The sequence below is a fragment of the Pan troglodytes genome, chromosome 12 (genome assembly GCF_028858775.2).
Source record: "Pan troglodytes isolate AG18354 chromosome 12, NHGRI_mPanTro3-v2.0_pri, whole genome shotgun sequence".
Lineage (NCBI taxonomy): Eukaryota > Metazoa > Chordata > Mammalia > Primates > Hominidae > Pan > Pan troglodytes.
In genome coordinates, this window is record NC_072410.2 from 111757369 (window position 1) to 111774486 (window position 17118).

The window sequence follows — 17118 nt, forward strand, 5'->3', positions numbered from 1 at the left end:
TGTCTCCCAGAATTCCCACGTGTTGTGGGAGGGACCTAGGGGGAGGTAATTGAATCATGGGGGCCAGTCTTTCCCGTGCTATTCTTGTGATAGTGAATAAGTCTCATGAGATCTAATGGGCTTATCAGGGGTTTCCACTTTTGCTTCTTTCTCATTTCCTCTTGCCGCCGCCATGTAAGCAGCGCCTTTCACCTTCTGCCATGATTCTGAGGCCTCCCCAGCCATGTGGAACTGTAAGTCCAATTAACCTCTTTTTCTTCCCAGTCTCAGGTATGTCTTTATCAGCAGCGTGAAAATGGACCAATAGGCCGGGCACGGTGGCTCATGCCTGTAATCCCAGCACTTTGGGAGGCCGAGGCGGGTGGATCACCTGAGGTCAGGAGTTCGAGACCAGCCTGGCCAACATGGTGAAACCCTGTCTCTACTAAAAATACAAACAATTAGCCGGGCATGGTGGCGGACACCTGTAATCCCAGTTACTTGGAAGGCTGAGGCAGGAGAATCACTTGAACCCAGAAGGCAGAGGTTGCAGTGAGCTGAGATCACACCACTGCCCTGTGGCCTGGGCAACAAGAGTGAAACTCCATCTCAAAAACAAACAAACAAAAAACAACGGACTGATACAGCCAGTGTGCCCATGGTCCTACCAGGTCTGGGCCGGTGCAGCCTCTGCAATTTCCTGGGGAGGTGCCTGGGCCCTATTCCTTGACACATGAGGAGCAGATGCCAAGGGCCACAGTGAACGCCGTCACCTCTGAGGACCAGGGTCGGGAGCTGGGGAAGGAGGAAGGGACTCAGGGGCATCCCATCCTTGGTTTTCAGAGCAGCTGAGGCTCTGGGAGGACGGAGAGCTGTCTGCGTTCTCATGTCTAGTGGGTGGTGAGGCTGCACAGAGCTCAGACTCTGACTTCAAAGCCTGCTTGGCAGGTGAAGGGACCTATGTATTAACATTGCGCTAAGTGATTTCATGCTACTGTCTCATTTATCTTGTACCCTGTGAAGTGCAGACGATTCTACCCCAGTTTGAAGAAAGAGTCTTGGAGAACTTAGGTGACTTGCCAAAGATCTCCAACCTGGAAAGTCATGCAGCTGGGAATCAATTTGACAACAAATGATTCTAGGGTTCAGGTTTTTCTTCCACTCTTCACTCTTTCCAAGTGGGAATCCTTCTATTCATTTCTAAACAAGGGAGGCAGGGAAGCCTTGTTAAAAGAAAATATCCAACAGTGGTTTTGAGGAGGAAGTAGTATTTGACGCAAATGACAGGGTATACAAGGGTTAGCTTTGGGGCTGCTAAACCAAAATGGGTGGAAAAATATTTTGTTTACTGATGGATTAGTCACCATTGCCTGCTGATTATATTGCCAATATTAGTCTTGTTTTGATTACTGCAAAGGCCAATAGCTGCCTCCTACAACATGCTGGTTCTACAAATTGGTGGGGAATCTGTAAATGAGGAGGTGTCCTTGGGAGACCCCACAAACCTAGCTTGGCCCTGGTGGTGCCCCTTAAAATGTTGCAGTTACACAGCTGAAGGATGATGTCTGCTCCAGGATTATCAACTCAAATCATGTGTTTGAATTACAAGTCCCTGCTCTTGTTAGAGGGATTAGTGCCTATTTGGAATGAAATATGTTTGGATTTACAAGTCTTGCAGGTTCTCCTGCGATCAAGTGTACTGGAATGGGATGCCTCTTGCATTTTGTATTAGGACTGAAATTCACTTAGTGCCTGTGTAAGTGGAAAGGTGGTAAACTATGATGATTATGAGCAAGCACTTAGGAGTCAGACCCACAAGAGAAAGCTGGCTCTTCCCCTCCCAGCACTCAGGATACTGACAGTGCATTGCTGAGGGCAGTGTCTGCAGGCGGCTGTGGAGTGAGCACCTGCTCCTTGTGGGCTCCACTCCTTTATGGCTTTCGCTCACTAAGTTTCAGTCCTACTCCCTCGGAAGAAGGATAATAACAATAGATAATGATAATAATAGTCACCCCATAGGGTTATGGCAAACATGAAACACCTCCAATTGTGTGCAAAGTTCTCTGCAAACTGAATGGCATCTGGTAAGAATAATGCTGGCTAATATGATGATGATGCAGCCCACCAGAAAAAATAGCCCCCAGGAGCATCCCTGTAATCTGCAGCGTTGGGTCTGCTTGGCTTGCCGTAGCAAGGGGGAACACACCTGCTGAGGCTTCCAGGACCTGGCCTTGTGCTGGGCGAGTCTAAGGAGGAGCGTTGGTCATTCTTGCAGCTGCAGCATGGTCCTGCCTGGGTTTCTTGGTTTCTCTGTTCTGTTGGCTTCAGCTGTGTCCCATTGGAAACCTTGTTTATCTCAGTTTGCCTGCAGCATGGCTCATTAGCTTCTTTTCCTTTTTTTTTTTTTTTTTGAGCCAGGGCCTCACGTCTCACTCTGTTGCCCAAGCTGGAGTGCAGTGGCGCAATGTTGACTCACTGAAACCTCTACCTCCTGGGTTCCAGCGATTCTCCTGCCTCAGCCTCCCAAGCAGCTGGGACTACAAGCACGCACCACCACACCTTGTTAATTTTTGTATTTTTGGTAGAGACGGGGTTTTACCACGTTGGCCAGGCTGGTCTCAAACTCCTGACCTCAAGTGATCTGCCCACCTTGGCCTCCCAGAGTGCTGGGATTACAGGTGTGAGCCACTGCGCCTGGCCTCAGCATGGCTAATTTTCACTGTCTCAATTATATAGGTCTTAGCTATCAAAGCATTGGATCTCATTTATTATTTAAAAAATTTAAAAAATAATGAACAGAAGTTTGTAAAAAAATTTTGTAAGAAAATTTAATGAGTCCTACCCTTTCAACAAATTTGTAAGTGTACAATCAGTATTGTCAACTGCAGGCATAATGTTAGACGGCAGATCTCCAGAATTTGTTCATCTTGCATAATGGAAACTTCATATCCGTTGAACAGCGATTCCCCATTTTCCTGTTCCTCCAGCCCCTGACAACCACTATTCTGTGCTCTGCTTTTCTGAGTTTGACTTTAGGTATTTAGTGCAAGTGGAATCATTCAGTATTTGTCCTTTTGTGACTGGCTTATTTCACTTAGTATCATGTCTGCCAAGTTCAGTCAGTAGCAAATGGCAGGATTTGCTTTTTTGAAAGGCTGAGTAATGTTCCATTGTGTGTATGCACCACAGTTTTTCTAACTATTCTTTTTTGTTGTTGTTGTTGTTTTGTTTGTTTTTTGAGATAGGGTCTTGTTCTCTTGCCCAGGCTGGAGTGCAGTGGCATGAACTTGGCTCACTGCAACCTCCACCTCCCAGGTTCGATCAATTCTCCTGCCTTAGCCTCCCAAGTAGCTGGGATTACAGGCATGTGCCACCATGCCCGGCTAATTTTGTATTCTTAGTAGAGATGGGGTTTCGCCATGTTGGCCAGGCTGGTCTCGAACTCCTGACCTCAGGCCCGCCCCAGCCTCCCAAAGTGCTGGGATTATAGGTGTGAGCCACCACGCTTGGCCCCCATTCATTTGTTGAAGAACATTTGCACAACTTGGCTATGGTGAAAAATGCTACCGTGAGCACGGGAGAGCAATAGCTCTGTGAGATACTGGTTTCAACTCTTTTGAATCAACATCCAGAAGTGGAATTGCTGGGTCATATGGTAATTCTATTTATGATTTTTTGAGGAGCCTCCATACTGTTCTCCATAATGGTATTCCCACCAACAGTGTACAGGGCTCTAATGTCTCTGCACCCTTGCTAATACTTCTTATCTTTTATTTATTTTTTTGATAATAGCCATTCTAGCAGGTGTAAGGCTACACATCTCGTGGTGATTTTTATTTGCATTTCCCTAATGATTAGTGATGTCGAGCATCTTTTCATATATCTGTTGACTATTCGTCTATCTTCTTGGGAGAAATGTCTATTCAAATCCTTTGCTCATTTTTAAATTGGGGTAGTCATTTTTTCTGCTATTAAGTTGTAAGGGCTCCTTATATATTTTGGACATTAATCCCTTATCAGATATATGGTTTGCAAATATTTTCTCCCATTCCATAGGCTGTGTTTTCACCCTATTACTTCCTTTGCTATGCAGAAGCTTTTTGCGTGAGAAAGAATGGAATTAGACCCCTTTCTTATATCATGCACAAAAATCAACTCAAAATCTATTGAAGATTTAAATGTAAGACCGGAAACTGTAAAACTCTTAGAAGAAAACATAGAAGAAAAACTTCATGACATTGGTCTTGGCAATGATTTTTTCAAAATGACCCCAAAAGCACAGGTAATAAAAGCAAAAGTAAACAGGTGGGACAAAAGCCTTGGGTCTCATTTAAGCCAACACAAGATCATCCCAAGGGAAAGGAAATTAAATTTTCTCATAGCCTCATGATTGTGCCTTCCTCTCCCTGTGCTCCAGCTTCTCCAGGCTGCTCCCCCCTCCCACCTTTGAGCATGCTCCAGCCTCTCCAGGCTGCTCCCCTCTCCCACCTTTGGGCCTGCGGGACCCCAGAACTCTGATCTGTCGTGGCTCTGGTCATTCAGGTCCCAGCTCAAACCATTCTTTTTAATGGCTTTCTAATAACCAGGCCTCCATCTAGCTTTCTGGGAGACTTGGTCTCATTCCTCTGTTTTCTTCATAACATTTAAAAGTCTCCAATTATCTTGTTCATTCTCTGTTTCCTGCAGTAGAGTAAAAGGTCATTGGCGCATCTCCAGCTAGAATGGCTCCTGGCATGTGGTAGGTGCTCTGTAAACAGTTGTGGAAGAAAGGAAGGAAGGAAGGGGAAAGGAAGGAAGGAAGGAAGCAGGAAGGAGGGGAGAAAGGACAGAGGGAGGGAGGGAAGAAGGAAGGAAGAAGGAAAGAAGAAAGAGGAGGAGGAAGGAAGGAAGAAAGGTGGGGAGGAAGGAAGGAGGGAAGGAAGGAAGGAGGGAAGGAGGGAAGGAAGGGAAGGAAGGAAGGAAGGAGGGAAGGAAGGAGGGAGGGAAGGAAGGAGGGAAGGAAGGAAGGAAGGAGGGAAGGAAGAAGGAAGGAGGGAAGGAAGGAAGGAAGAGAGGGAGGAAGGAAGGAGGGAAGGAAGGAAGGAGGGAAGGAAGGAAGGGAGGGAAGGAAGGAAGGGAGGGAAGGAAGGAAGGAGGGAGGGAAGGAAGGAGGGAAGGAAGGAGGGAGGGAGGGAAGGAAGGAAGAAAGGAAGGAAAGGAGGGAGAGAATATCTCCACACATGATCCTTCGCTGTTGATCCTTGCATTCTAGGGAGTTGGAAGGGAGCTAGAAGTCGGGACTAGCATTCCCCTAGCAGCAGCGCTCCCTCCTGCAGCATCCTTGCCGTACTTCCTTCCTTCCTTCCTTGCCATCCATCCATCCTTCCTTGCCGTCCTTCCTTCCTCACTGTCCTTCCTTCCTCGCCGTCCTTCCTTTCTCACCTTCCTTCCTTCCTCACCATACTTCCTTCTTTTCTTCCTCACCTGCCGTCCTTCCTTCCTTCCTCACCGTACTTCCTTCTTTCCTTCCTTGCCTGCCTGCCTTCCTTCCTTCCTTGCTTCCTTCCTTCCTTCCTTCCTCACTGTACTTTTGCTGCACCGTTTTCATCACTTCATGTCATGCCAGTGCTCTCCCTTTGGAAATACTTTTCTTAGACAGGAACAGACACACCACCCTGAGCCTCAATGAGTGGCCTCAACTCTGACCCTTAGAACCACTGAGAACAAGACTCCTCACTCATGATAGCTCTCCAAGTAATTGAGGATGTCTCTCAGCACCCTAAGGAGGCAACTTTTCTCCAAGATGAGGCCTCATCTCTTTCAACTTTCCTCCCATGACATGGCTTCTGGATGTCTTGCCTTCAACTGTTTATATCAGGAGCCCTAGGAACACTGAAGAATTTCAAGGATGTCCTTTAGGGTGTCTGTGAAACCCTTGATACTGGTGGTATGTTCCCTGCAGGTGTGCATTTTGGGGGTGGGGAGAGACTCTGTAGGATTCAAAGGACCCTTGACCTCAAGTGGTCCAGAAGCCCTTCTCCCTCTATCCTGTCTTCCGGGAGCCGTGCACCATCTATCCTGTCTGCCAGGAGCCGTGCGCCATCTATCCTGTCTGCCAGGAGCCGTGCACCATCTAGCCTGTCTGCCAGGAACCCCGCGCTATCTAGCCTGTCTTCCAGGAGCCCTGCTCCATCTAACTTGTCTTCCTGGAGCCCTGCTCTGTCTAGTCTGTGTTCTAGGCCAGAGTCGCTCTACCTAGCCTGTCTTCTAGGAGCCCTGCTGTATTTAGCCTGTTCTCCGGGCCAGGCCTGCTCTCTGCAGCACACAGTGGGTATTTTTCTCCTTCATAATGACCGCCTACTCTAGGTAGCACTTTCTGATTTAATGACTCACTTTCACGTTTGGCATCTCACTGAGTACTCGTGATTCTGTTCATTCAGTGTGTCTAATTCTCCTTCTGTGAACAAAGAAACAGTGTCCTAAAAGGGTGTGTTTTCTACATTTTGAGGCTGTTTTTTTTTTTTTTTGAGAGGGAGTCTGGCTGTGTCACCCAGGCTGGAGTGCAGTGGCGCGATCTCCGCTCACTGCAAGCTCCGCCTCCTGGGTTCATGCCATTCTCCTGTTGAGGCTGTTTTTTGATGTATCAGCTTCATGACTGTTATACCTTCTGCTGTTCCATCATTACACAGTAAGTTTGTTGGCTTATAAAGCACAACTTTTTGTTTTTGTTTTTCCTGTTAATATATTTACATAGCTTTTCTTTTGATAAGTATTCGTGTGCTATATTTTTTCCCATCAGTTTATTTTAAATCTGAATCCTTAGTTTTAGTTGTGTTTCTTGTAAGCAGCATAAGGCTGTTCTAAAAAAAATTCAGCCAGAGAATTTCTGTCATTTAACTAGCAATTGTTTTCATTTACATTTATTATAATTACTGATTCCTTAAATTTTCCCTCAATCTTATGTTGTACTTCCTGTTTACTCTGCTTTTTGAAAATTCAATTTCCTCTTGCTATTATTATTATTATTATTATTATTATTATTATTTTGAGATGGAGTCTCGTTCTGTTGCCCAGGCTGGAGTGATTATTATTATTATTATTATTTTGAGATGGAGTCTCGTTCTGTTGCCCAGGCTGGAGTGCAATGGCGCAATCTTGGCTCACTGCAACCTCCATCTCCCACCTCAATCAATTCTCCTGTCTCAGCTTTCTGAGTACCTGGGACTACAAGCACACGCCACTATGCCCGGCTAATTTTTGTATTTTTAGTAGAGATGGGTTTCACCATATTGGTCAGGCTGGTCTCGAACTCCTGACCTCAGGTGATCCACCTGCCTTGACCTCCCAAAGTGCTGGGATTACAGGCGTGAGCCACTATGCCTGGCTTTTGCTATTATTCTGAAAATTATAAACTGTATTTCTCTTTCTTATCTCTTTGAAAATTGCCAATTTTTTAGTGGTGTTTGAAAATTCAAATGTGTGTACTTAATTTCTGCAATTCTACAATTTTTCTATCCTCCCATTTTGTCTGAAATACAAAAATTTTAGAATGCTTTTACTAGAATCACCTTATCCTATTTTGCATGTTATTTTTGACCAATATTTTAGTTTCACCTTGTTTTTATTTCACCTTAAATTAGTTATGTGTTTTTTCTAGTCAGTGATTTTTTTTTTTAAACTTTATTGGTATATTTTTTACCCCTTTCTTTGCTCATCTCAGGCCTTCCTTCTGGGTTCAATTTTCTTCTTTTTGAAGCATTTTCTTAATAAACTTTTAAATTGAAGATCTCTTAATAAATTCATTTAGTTTCTTTTTGCCTGTAAATATCTTTATTTTCCCATTATTCCTGAATGATAATTTCAGTAGACAGGCAGTCAGTCCCACTTTGACAATAATTTTGACTTACTGCTTTGAAAGCAATATTCCTTTGTATTCTGGTTTCTGATACCCCTGTGAGAAGTCAAGCTGTCTGCCTGCTATGCAGTGTTCTGAAGCGGTCTGCCCTTTCTGGTGGATTTTCAGTGTGTGCCTTTGTCTTTGGTCTATTGTAGTTTCATTGTGGTGTGTTCAGGTGTGGGATCGTGCTTTAGGTTGAGTTCCTGAGTCTGAGGATCAGCCCTTGGCATATGGGCTCTCCTTCACTTCCTCTATTTGTTTCCTTCCCAGACCATCAGATGTATGCATGTTGGTCCTTCACCTTTTCTTTGTTTCTCTCTTTTTTTTTTTTTGAGACAGAGTCTCACTCTGTTGCCAGGCTGGAGTGCAGTGGCGTGATCTCAGCTCACTGCAACCTCTGCCTCCTGGGTTCAAGCGATTCTCCTGCCTCAGCCTCCCAAGTAGCTGGGATTACAGGTGCCCACCACTAAGCCCAGCTAATTTTTGTATTGTTAGTAGAGACGGGGTTTCACCATGTTGGCCAGGCTGGTCTTGATCTCTTGACCTCGTGATCCACCCGTCCCGGCCTTCCAAAGTGCAGGGATTACAGGCGTGAGCCACCGCGCCCGGCCTCTTTGTTTCTCTTAACTTGCTTTCATATTTGTTCCGAGTCTTTGTCTCTCCATGACTCATCCTGGGCATTCTTTAGCTAGATCGTTCAGTTTAGTAATTTATTTCCTCACATCTATCAATCTAACTTGTGCTTTAACTTTAAAGTCTTGAATTTTAATTTTTAAGTGTGTGTATTTATTTTTTCTTTAGAGACAGGGTCTCACTATGTCACCCAGGGTGGAGTGCAGTGGCTATTCACAGGTGCCATTATAGAACACTCCAGCCTCGAACTTCCGGGCTCAAGCAATGCTCCCGCCTCAGCCTCCTAAGTAGCTGGGACTAAGGCACGTGCCACTGTGCCCAACTTACATTTTTTATTTCTAAACATTTTAATTGTTTTCTCCTCTCTTATTTACTTTGTCTTTTTCTTCTGTGTCTTGTCTGCATTTTTGAGAATGTCTTTAAACATTTTAAGCATTCTTATTTGTATTCTGTACCTCAAGATTCCATTGCCTGGAAGCCCTATGACTGATTTCAGGTAACTTGTGCTCATGACGGGTTCCTCTGCGGACTGTGGGCCAGACTTCCTGGGTTTGAATCTCAACTTTTCTTCTTTGCTGTGTGTTCTTGAGTAAGTTACTTATCCTCTCTGTGCCTTCATTCTCTCCAATTCCTAATCCAGGAATATGAATGACATTAATAAATAATAATGAGAATAAAACTACATACCATTAGAAGAATGTGTGAAGATTAGGTGGGACAATACAGGTCAAAGATTTATTTATTTTATTTTTATTTTTTTTGAGACAGAGTCTCGTTCTGTCGCCCAGGCTGGAGTGCAGTGGCACCATCTTGGTTCACTGCAACCTCTACCTTCCAGGTTCAAGTGATTCTCCTGCCTCAGCCTCCCAAGTAGCTGTGATTCCAGGCACCTACCACCACACCTGGCTAATTTTTGTATTTTTAGTAGAGATAGGGTTTTACCATGTTGGCCAGGCTGCTCTTGAACTCCTGACCTCAGGTGATCTGTCCTCCTCAGCCTTCCAAAGTGCTGAAATTACAGGCATGAGCCACTGTGCCTGGCCCAGGTCAAAGATTTAAAACTGTGCCTGGCACAAGTTAAGTCTTCAATAAAGGTTAATCTTTTTTTTTTTTTTTTTAATTGAGACAGAGTTTCGGTCTGTTGCCCAGGCTGGAGTTCAGTGGCGCAATCTTGATTCCCTGCAACCTCTGTCTCTCAGATTCAAGTGATTCTCCTGCCTCAGCCTCCTGAGTAGCTGTGGCTACAGACACACATGGCACCACGCCTGGCTAATTTTTGTATTTTTAGTAGAGCCAGGGTTTTACCATGTTGGCTAGGCTGGTCTCGAACTCCTGACCTCAAGTGATCTGTCTGCCTTAGCTCCCCAAAGTGCTGGGATTACAGGTGTGAGCTACCGCGCCTGGCCAATAAAGGTTAATTTTATAGTACACAGCTGGGCTTTATCTTGGAAATCCTACACACCTTGGTTTGAGGACGTGTTTCTCCAGAGAGATTTTACATTTGTTTCTGTCAAGCATCTGGGGGACTATCAACCTAAGACCACTCTTAGCTAATTTCTTGACTTTGGTTTCCCAGACCAAATGGTATCAATTCAGACCCAAACCCAATGAGGCCAGGTATGGATTCTCAGGGGATGCTCTATCCCACTCAGAGCCCAGGAGTTGAGACACATGTTTCCTTGTCATTTCTTTTTATTAATTTCTGTTTTACCTCATTCTATCACTGAGGGTATGGCCTCCAAGGGTCCTGCATTTCTAGGGAGTCTCACTTCCAAGTCCCTGCCTCGTGCAGGCCCCGGGTTTGGTGTCCAGTGCCCGGATGGCTGTGGAAACTGAGGCTCTCTGTTCCTGAGCTTGGCAAATATCCCAAAGGGCAGCAGCTGAATCCGCAGCTTCTTCTTTGCTTCTGTCCGCTGGAGCTCTCTTACTGATGTGTGCCCCGCTATGTATTTAACAGGATATTCGGGATAAATTTTCCAGGATTTCTAGGTGTTTTCTGGCCACAGGATTTTCAGATTTTGTAGATTTTCCTCTTGCTGGAAATAAAAATGCCCAGAGAGGTTTTATAACTGACTCAAGCCCATGCATCTTGGACAGAACAAGAGCCCAGTCCCCTTTAATTACACCGTGCTGAAATGACATGTTAGCTAGCCTGTGGGTAAGAGTACGCTTTCCATTAGGCCTTTTGAGATGCCGTGTTTAGCTGACAGACCCCAGCAGCACCTTCATGGACCTGTAGACACCTGGGGGATTGAGGCTGGGGAGTGTGGTGTGGAGACTTCAGGGGACCTCAGCCTTACACTGAAGCCTTCTGTTACCATCTGACATTGCCTAGCTCTAGGCTCCTCCTCCCCTTTCTCCTCCTCCTTCTTTTTCTTCTGTTTTTACAAAGAATTGTGGAAAGATGTACATTTTTTTTTTCTACAATAAAGACGAGAACATGAAGCCCATAACATTTTCCAGGGCTGTTGATCTAACGACCTTGTCAAAGTGAAAGGCGATCGGTCCTCAGTGACCACGTGCTGGTTCCCAGCAATTAGTTTTTTTCCCCACCTCCTTAATCATTTGAAAATTACTTAAGGCCAGGTGCGGTGGCTCAAGCCTGTAATCCCAGCACTTTGGGAGGCCAAGGCAGGTGGATCACTAGGTCAGGGATTTGAGACCAGCCTGACCAACATGGTAAAACCCCGTCTCTAAAAATACAAAAATTAGCTGGGCGCAGTGGTGCATGCCTGTAGTCCCAGCCACTTGGGAGGCTGAGGCAGGAGAATCGCTTGAACCCAGGAAGCGGAGGTTGCAGTGAGCAGAGATTGTGCCACTGCACTCCAGTCTGGGTGACAGAGTGAGACTTCATCTCAAAAAAAAAAAAAAAATTACTGCATACTGGAATTTTGCTCAAAATTGGTCAGGCTTGCTGGTTTGTTTCTATTTTTCATTTATTTATTTTTTTGAGATGGGGTCTCACTCTGTCACCCAGGCTGGAATGCAGTGGCACAATCATAGCTCACTGCAGCCTTGACCTCCTGGGCTCAAGTGATCCTCCCACCTCAGCCTCCTGGGTAGCTACAACTGCATATGTCCATCATCACGCCTGGGTAATTACTATTATGTTTTAATTTTTTGTAGAGATGGGGGGGGGGTCTCACTATGTTGTCCAGGCTGGTCTCAAACTCCTGGACTCAAGCAATCCTGCCTCAGCCTCACAAAGTGCTGAGACTATGGGCATGAGCCACTGCACCAGGCCTAGTTGGTTTTTAGAATTCACCTTTCCTCTGTTTTTGAAAACTGAGCTGGCATTTCCTGTCTTCAGACTACTGGCCTCTTTTCTTTCGTTTTTTTAAAAACAGAGTCTCACTCTGTCCCCCAGGCTGGAGTGCAGTGGTGCGATCTTGGCTCACTGCAACCTCTGCCTCCCAGGTTCAAGCAATTCTCGTGCCTCAGCCTCTCGAGTAGCTGAAATTACAGGGGCCCACCACACCTGGCTAATTTTTGTATTTTTAGTAGAGACAGGGTTTCACCATGTTGGCCAGGCTGGTCTCAAACTCCTGACCTCAAGTGATCTGCCCTCCTCGGCCTCCCAAAGTGCTGGGATTACAGGTGTGAGCCACAACGCCCAGCCTCTCTTTTCAATTCTCTTGATTTCTTAGGTGTTTTTGCATTTGACCTGTGCCGAGGCTCTCAACGTTCTTTCACTTTCCCTGGTTAGAAATTTTCTAGTTCTGAAAGTGTAAACCTAACTAAAGTGACCCAGAGGTTTCTACCCTCCCTCTCTTATCTGAAGATTGGAAATCCTATGATGTGAGGAATATGGTCATAGAATTCATAAATCAAAGTTGAAGTAACTTCGGCAGACCAGTCTTATGAGCTGGTGAAGACCCAGGACTGATCTGATTAAAAAAATCAGCCCCCCATGTGGAATGAATAGGGTTCAGGTGAAACCTCCAGACCAGAAAAGGGGAGAGGGAGGGTCCTAACTCCCAGGCCGTGTGCTAAACACGGTACAGATCCACAGCCTCCAAAAGTATCGGGCATTGTATTGTGGCCCGAGTTGTACTGGGGATAGCTGCCTCCAACTAGTTTAGTAACCTATGGAGCTCAATAGTTGTTCATTTCACAATCAGGTGCCTGCCTCCCTTGGGCCTCCCTGCTGCGCCTGGCCACGTGGAAACCCCTGTAGCTCCCTGGCTGTGCAGGAGCAGCCACAGTGTGCCCCTCCCAGGACCACCATCCCCCTCACTGTCTCTGAGGCACCTGCGTGGACCGGGTCTGGATTGAGTCTCATTTCTCTGGATTCCCACGGCAGCTGGCGGCTGCCTCTCCCACACCCGTCACTCTGTGTCATGGAAAGCTGTGTGTTTGTCTTCATTCCCACCGAGTCTGAGCCACTCGAGGTCAGGGCCATGACCGTGAGCTGCACGTCCTCAGTGCCCAGTGTGAGCCGTGTACAGTAGAGGCTGACTGACGTCTTGGAGGCAGAAGTGAGTACGTAACTGGCAATTGCTTAAAGTCGGCTGGGCCAAGGTTTACAGACCGGGAGGATCACCAGACGCGGGTGGGGCACAGTGGGGTGGGGGGAGGTTCCCAAGGCCGCTCATCAATGGAGTCTGGAGGTGGCTGCCCAGGGGTAGCCTCTGAAACGTTCTGGAACAACCTCGTCCTGTCACAACGTGGCTATGAGGGGACCCTCACCTGGAGGCCTTGGGTGATGTGTTTGTTAGTTTCACAGCCACACATCAGCATGGGCCTGTGTCCCCCAACCCACGTGTCAGCATGGGCCCGTGTCCCCCAACCCACGCTTCAGCATGGGGCATGTCCCCCAGGCCACGCGTCGGCATGGGCCATGTCCCCACATAGGTGAGTCCCTGATGCAGGTTGGGTCCCCGGGGAAGCTCACTCAGAGACAGAAGAGTGTTTATTGGTGGCGGGGCAGTGCTCTTGGGTTTAGGGTCTGTGAAGGGAGAGAAGGAAGGCCAGTGGGGTAGAGGGAGTCATCGGGCAGTGATGCCCTAACCGCTGGTCCCCGGGGAAGCTCTGGAGCTGGCACACCCCTTCAGGGTCGTCCCGAGTGGAGCCTGGGGCCAGGCCTTTATCCACCGTGTGGGCCGCCACCGGGTGCAGGTGCCCAGGAGGGGGCGTGTTATGGGTTGAATTGTGTCCCTCCAAAAAGATACGTTCAAGTCCCAAGCCCCGCTACCTGTGAATGTGACAAATCCACTGTAGAAACCAGCATTCAGATCTCATCTCTGCACAGCCAAAACCAGCATTCAGATCTCAGCTCTGCACAGCCGAAACCAGCATTCAGGTCTCAGCTCTGCACAGCCGAAACCAGCATTCAGGTCTCAGCTCTGCACAGCCGAAACCAGCATTCAGGTCTCAGCTCTGCACAGCCGAAACCAGCATTCAGGTCTCAGCTCTGCACAGCCGAAACCAGCATTCAGGTCTCAGCTCTGCACAGCCGAAACCAGCATTCAGGTCTCAGCTCTGCACAGCCGAAACCAGCATTCAGGTCTCAGCTCTGCACAGCCGAAACCAGCATTCAGGTCTCAGCTCTGCACAGCCGAAACCAGCATTCAGGTCTCAGCTCTGCACAGCCGAAACCAGCATTCAGGTCTCATCTCTGCACAGCTGAAACCAGCATTCAGATCTCAGGTCTGCACAACCGAAACCAGCATTCAGATCTCATCTCTGCACAACCACAACCAGCATTCAGATCTCAGTTCTGCACAACTGTGATCACTATTGAGAGCAGTGACTGTTACGTGGGTTTAGAGACACCTTGTGGGGGTTATACGACCACGTATTACTGTGCAAAAAGACGTCACTCAAGCCCATTAGTGCAGAGGTTCCTTTAACTGTGGAGGATTAAATCAAGGAATCAGAGATTGTTTACGCTGGAAGGGACTTTGAGGTGTTCACTTAATTGGAAAGCAGGTCATCGTGGGCCCTCCATGGGTGTTGGTATCCACTGAAACTCCAAATCCCATCCAGGGGAGGCTGACACAGGCACCAGGTGTAAGGCCCCACCCCAGCTGGGCTCCCCTCTGCGGGCAAGCCTGGGGCCTGGCTGGGAAGCCCAGCATGGTGTGTGCGAATGCTGTTGGGGGGGCGCCCCAAACTCCCCCTCCAAGACAGAGGCACAGGCATCGCCTCCCAGGACTCACCTGGAGGGGGCTGCCTGCCGTAAGCTCATGCTCCTCCAGTGCCACCTGCTTTAGTGGCTGATTGCTATTCCAGGTAACGTCAGGGCCACCTGCCTGATTCAGGCTGCTGTGTAGCCGCCCAGCCTCAGAGCTGCCTGTGAGCCTGGCTGAGGCCTTTACTGCTCATTCCCACTGCCCTCACCCCTGGCGGGGGCTGGTCTCCAGGGCACCCCCATAATCCACTTGCACCCAGATCTCCGTCTCCGAGCGCGCTCCAAACCCAGCCCCAGCACGTGGACAATGGCATCCTTCTTGCACATGCTGGGGTAATTGATGGCTGTATCTGCTCCGAGACGGCAGAGTGGGCTAGCTCCCCGCCCCAACAAACGGCCCTCTGCGCCCTCCACACACACTCAGCATAGGCTCAGCAGCGTGGGGAAGAAGAAAGCCGCTCTGCTCCATGCTCTGGGTGCCCAGCCCTGTGAACAGCATGGGGTGTCCCCACGGCTCACTGTGCCTCCTCCTGGCCCATGTCCACTCCGGCATGCTGTTCACAGACACGGCCCAGGCTTCTGTCCCCACAGCTTTATTATTTTTTAAATGTTATCAGTTATTTAATTAGGTTCTTAAGAAATTTAGAACACCAATTTGTGAGGATAAATTCCATTCCTCAGAGCAAACACAGATCTCAGGTAGCCCTGGAGCTAAGGAATAACTTTGATTTTTGTAAAATCTGTGAGTCCACAGCTTTCTGATCAATCTTGCGCTGCCCTGTGATCTCGTATTTCTCTTTTTCTGTGTCGAAGATCTCACCTTCCTGGTGTCTGGGCTTCCGCAGCTGCTGGTTCTTGAAGCAAGCATCAGTGAGATGTTTTGGGATTTTTACATTGCTGATGTCAGTTTTGGTTGAGGTGGCAATGACAAAGGTCTGGTGTGTTCTTCGTAGAGGAACTCGATTGAGGACCAGAGGTCCAGTCCTAAGTAACAAGTCGCTAGCCAGCTGCTTCAAGAAAACCACCCTCTTGCCTCTGTGGCATCCAGCGAAGATGATTAGAATGGCTTCGGGGGTAATGCTGGCTCACAGTTTTCTCACGTGCTGACTGAAGGTTTTTTTGCCGTGGCTCAACAGCTTTCGAGGCGCATCTCCAGTAGGATAATATCTAGGCATTTTGTTAACCACCCAGGACCACCGTTCTTGTCACCACCAACTGGTTTGTAACAGTTGCAAGAACCTTCTCCTTCTTCTTTTCAACCTTGGACTTCGCACCTGAGTACTTCCTCTTCCACGTGGCCTTCCTGGAATACAGGGCAGGTTGGGAATACCTGCCAACTCCTCTGACAAGGACGGGATTGAGGCTGCAATGGGGCTTCCCCTTCTTGAGTTTTTCAGTCTTGAGGTGATGCCTTTTCACCTTGCCACCAGCATCAGCCTTCTTTGCTTCAGGTTTCTTCTCTTTAGTATCCGGCTTCTCAACTTTTTCACCTGCCATCTTGCAAGATGGGAAAGAGCTTTCCTACAGCTTTGCTTCCAAGGCAGGAGCTGAGCTTTCTTCTCTGCAAAGGGCCTTATACAGAATGTTCTCTGGTCTTCTTTTCTTCCTTCTGCAAACTCTTCTCCAAGGGGCCAGATGCTGGAGATGATGGGACTGTCTTTTAATCTAGGGAGGGGTTATCGTTAGCCTGTGGAGCTAATTACATGAATTCTTAAAGCCCACATGAGCACACTGCACCCAAGGTGCAAAGAGAATGCAGCCCCTTTGTTTCTACTGGCTAGCATTGTCTCTTGGGGATGCCACAGTCTCTTGACGGACACGTGGTCAGCACTGCAGACCTCCCTTCTTCCCCTCAGCCCCTGATCCTCTCTGAGTGGGGGTGGTACATGTGGTGGGGGAAGGAGAGCACCTGGTCTCTAGGCAGGTGGCTGTTCTGCCCTTGGGTGGGCCCTGGCTGCTGGAGGCTTAGGTGGTGGGTCTGTCTTGTCCTGCCCCTGGGCAGCCTGGTGGGCTGTTGCAGAAGCCTGTGGCTGCTGTCATCTGTGGTCTGGAGAGCTCAGCCGTCCACCCTGGCTGATGATGTCCTGGCTGCTCTGGAGGTGCCCTGACGTCTGGTTGGAACTTCTGTTTGATTCTTGGCTCAAACAGTCCCATTGACTGATTGCGCCCTTGGCTTCAGAGTCCCTTTACCCCCATGAAAATGACTTTCTCTGACAGGTCCCCATGCCTCAGCTAATAGGTACCTAGGGGTTCCTGCCATAATACATGGAGCTGGGCAGACCCTGAGTGTCACCTTGGGCTCCTTTTGAGTCTCCGTATTTACCCAGCTGCCCTGGCCTGGGTGGAAGTTGGGAGTCCCAGAGCCACTGGGGTGGGGCCCGCAGGCCGGGTGTTCTTGGAGTCCCCATGGGAATCAGGTCGAGGCAGGGCCCTGCTTTGACCTCTCCCCATGCTGCTTTATGACCCTCCTGGCTTGGAGAGCGTGGGCTCAGGGGGA

The 17118-nt window shown here is 48.1% G+C and overlaps 1 pseudogene; it reads right to left on the reverse strand.

Moving 5' to 3' along the window:
- Positions 1-15168: 15168 nt before the first annotated feature.
- On the reverse strand, positions 15169-16118 carry LOC129143204 (large ribosomal subunit protein eL6-like; annotated as a pseudogene).
- Positions 16119-17118: the final 1000 nt, after the last annotated feature.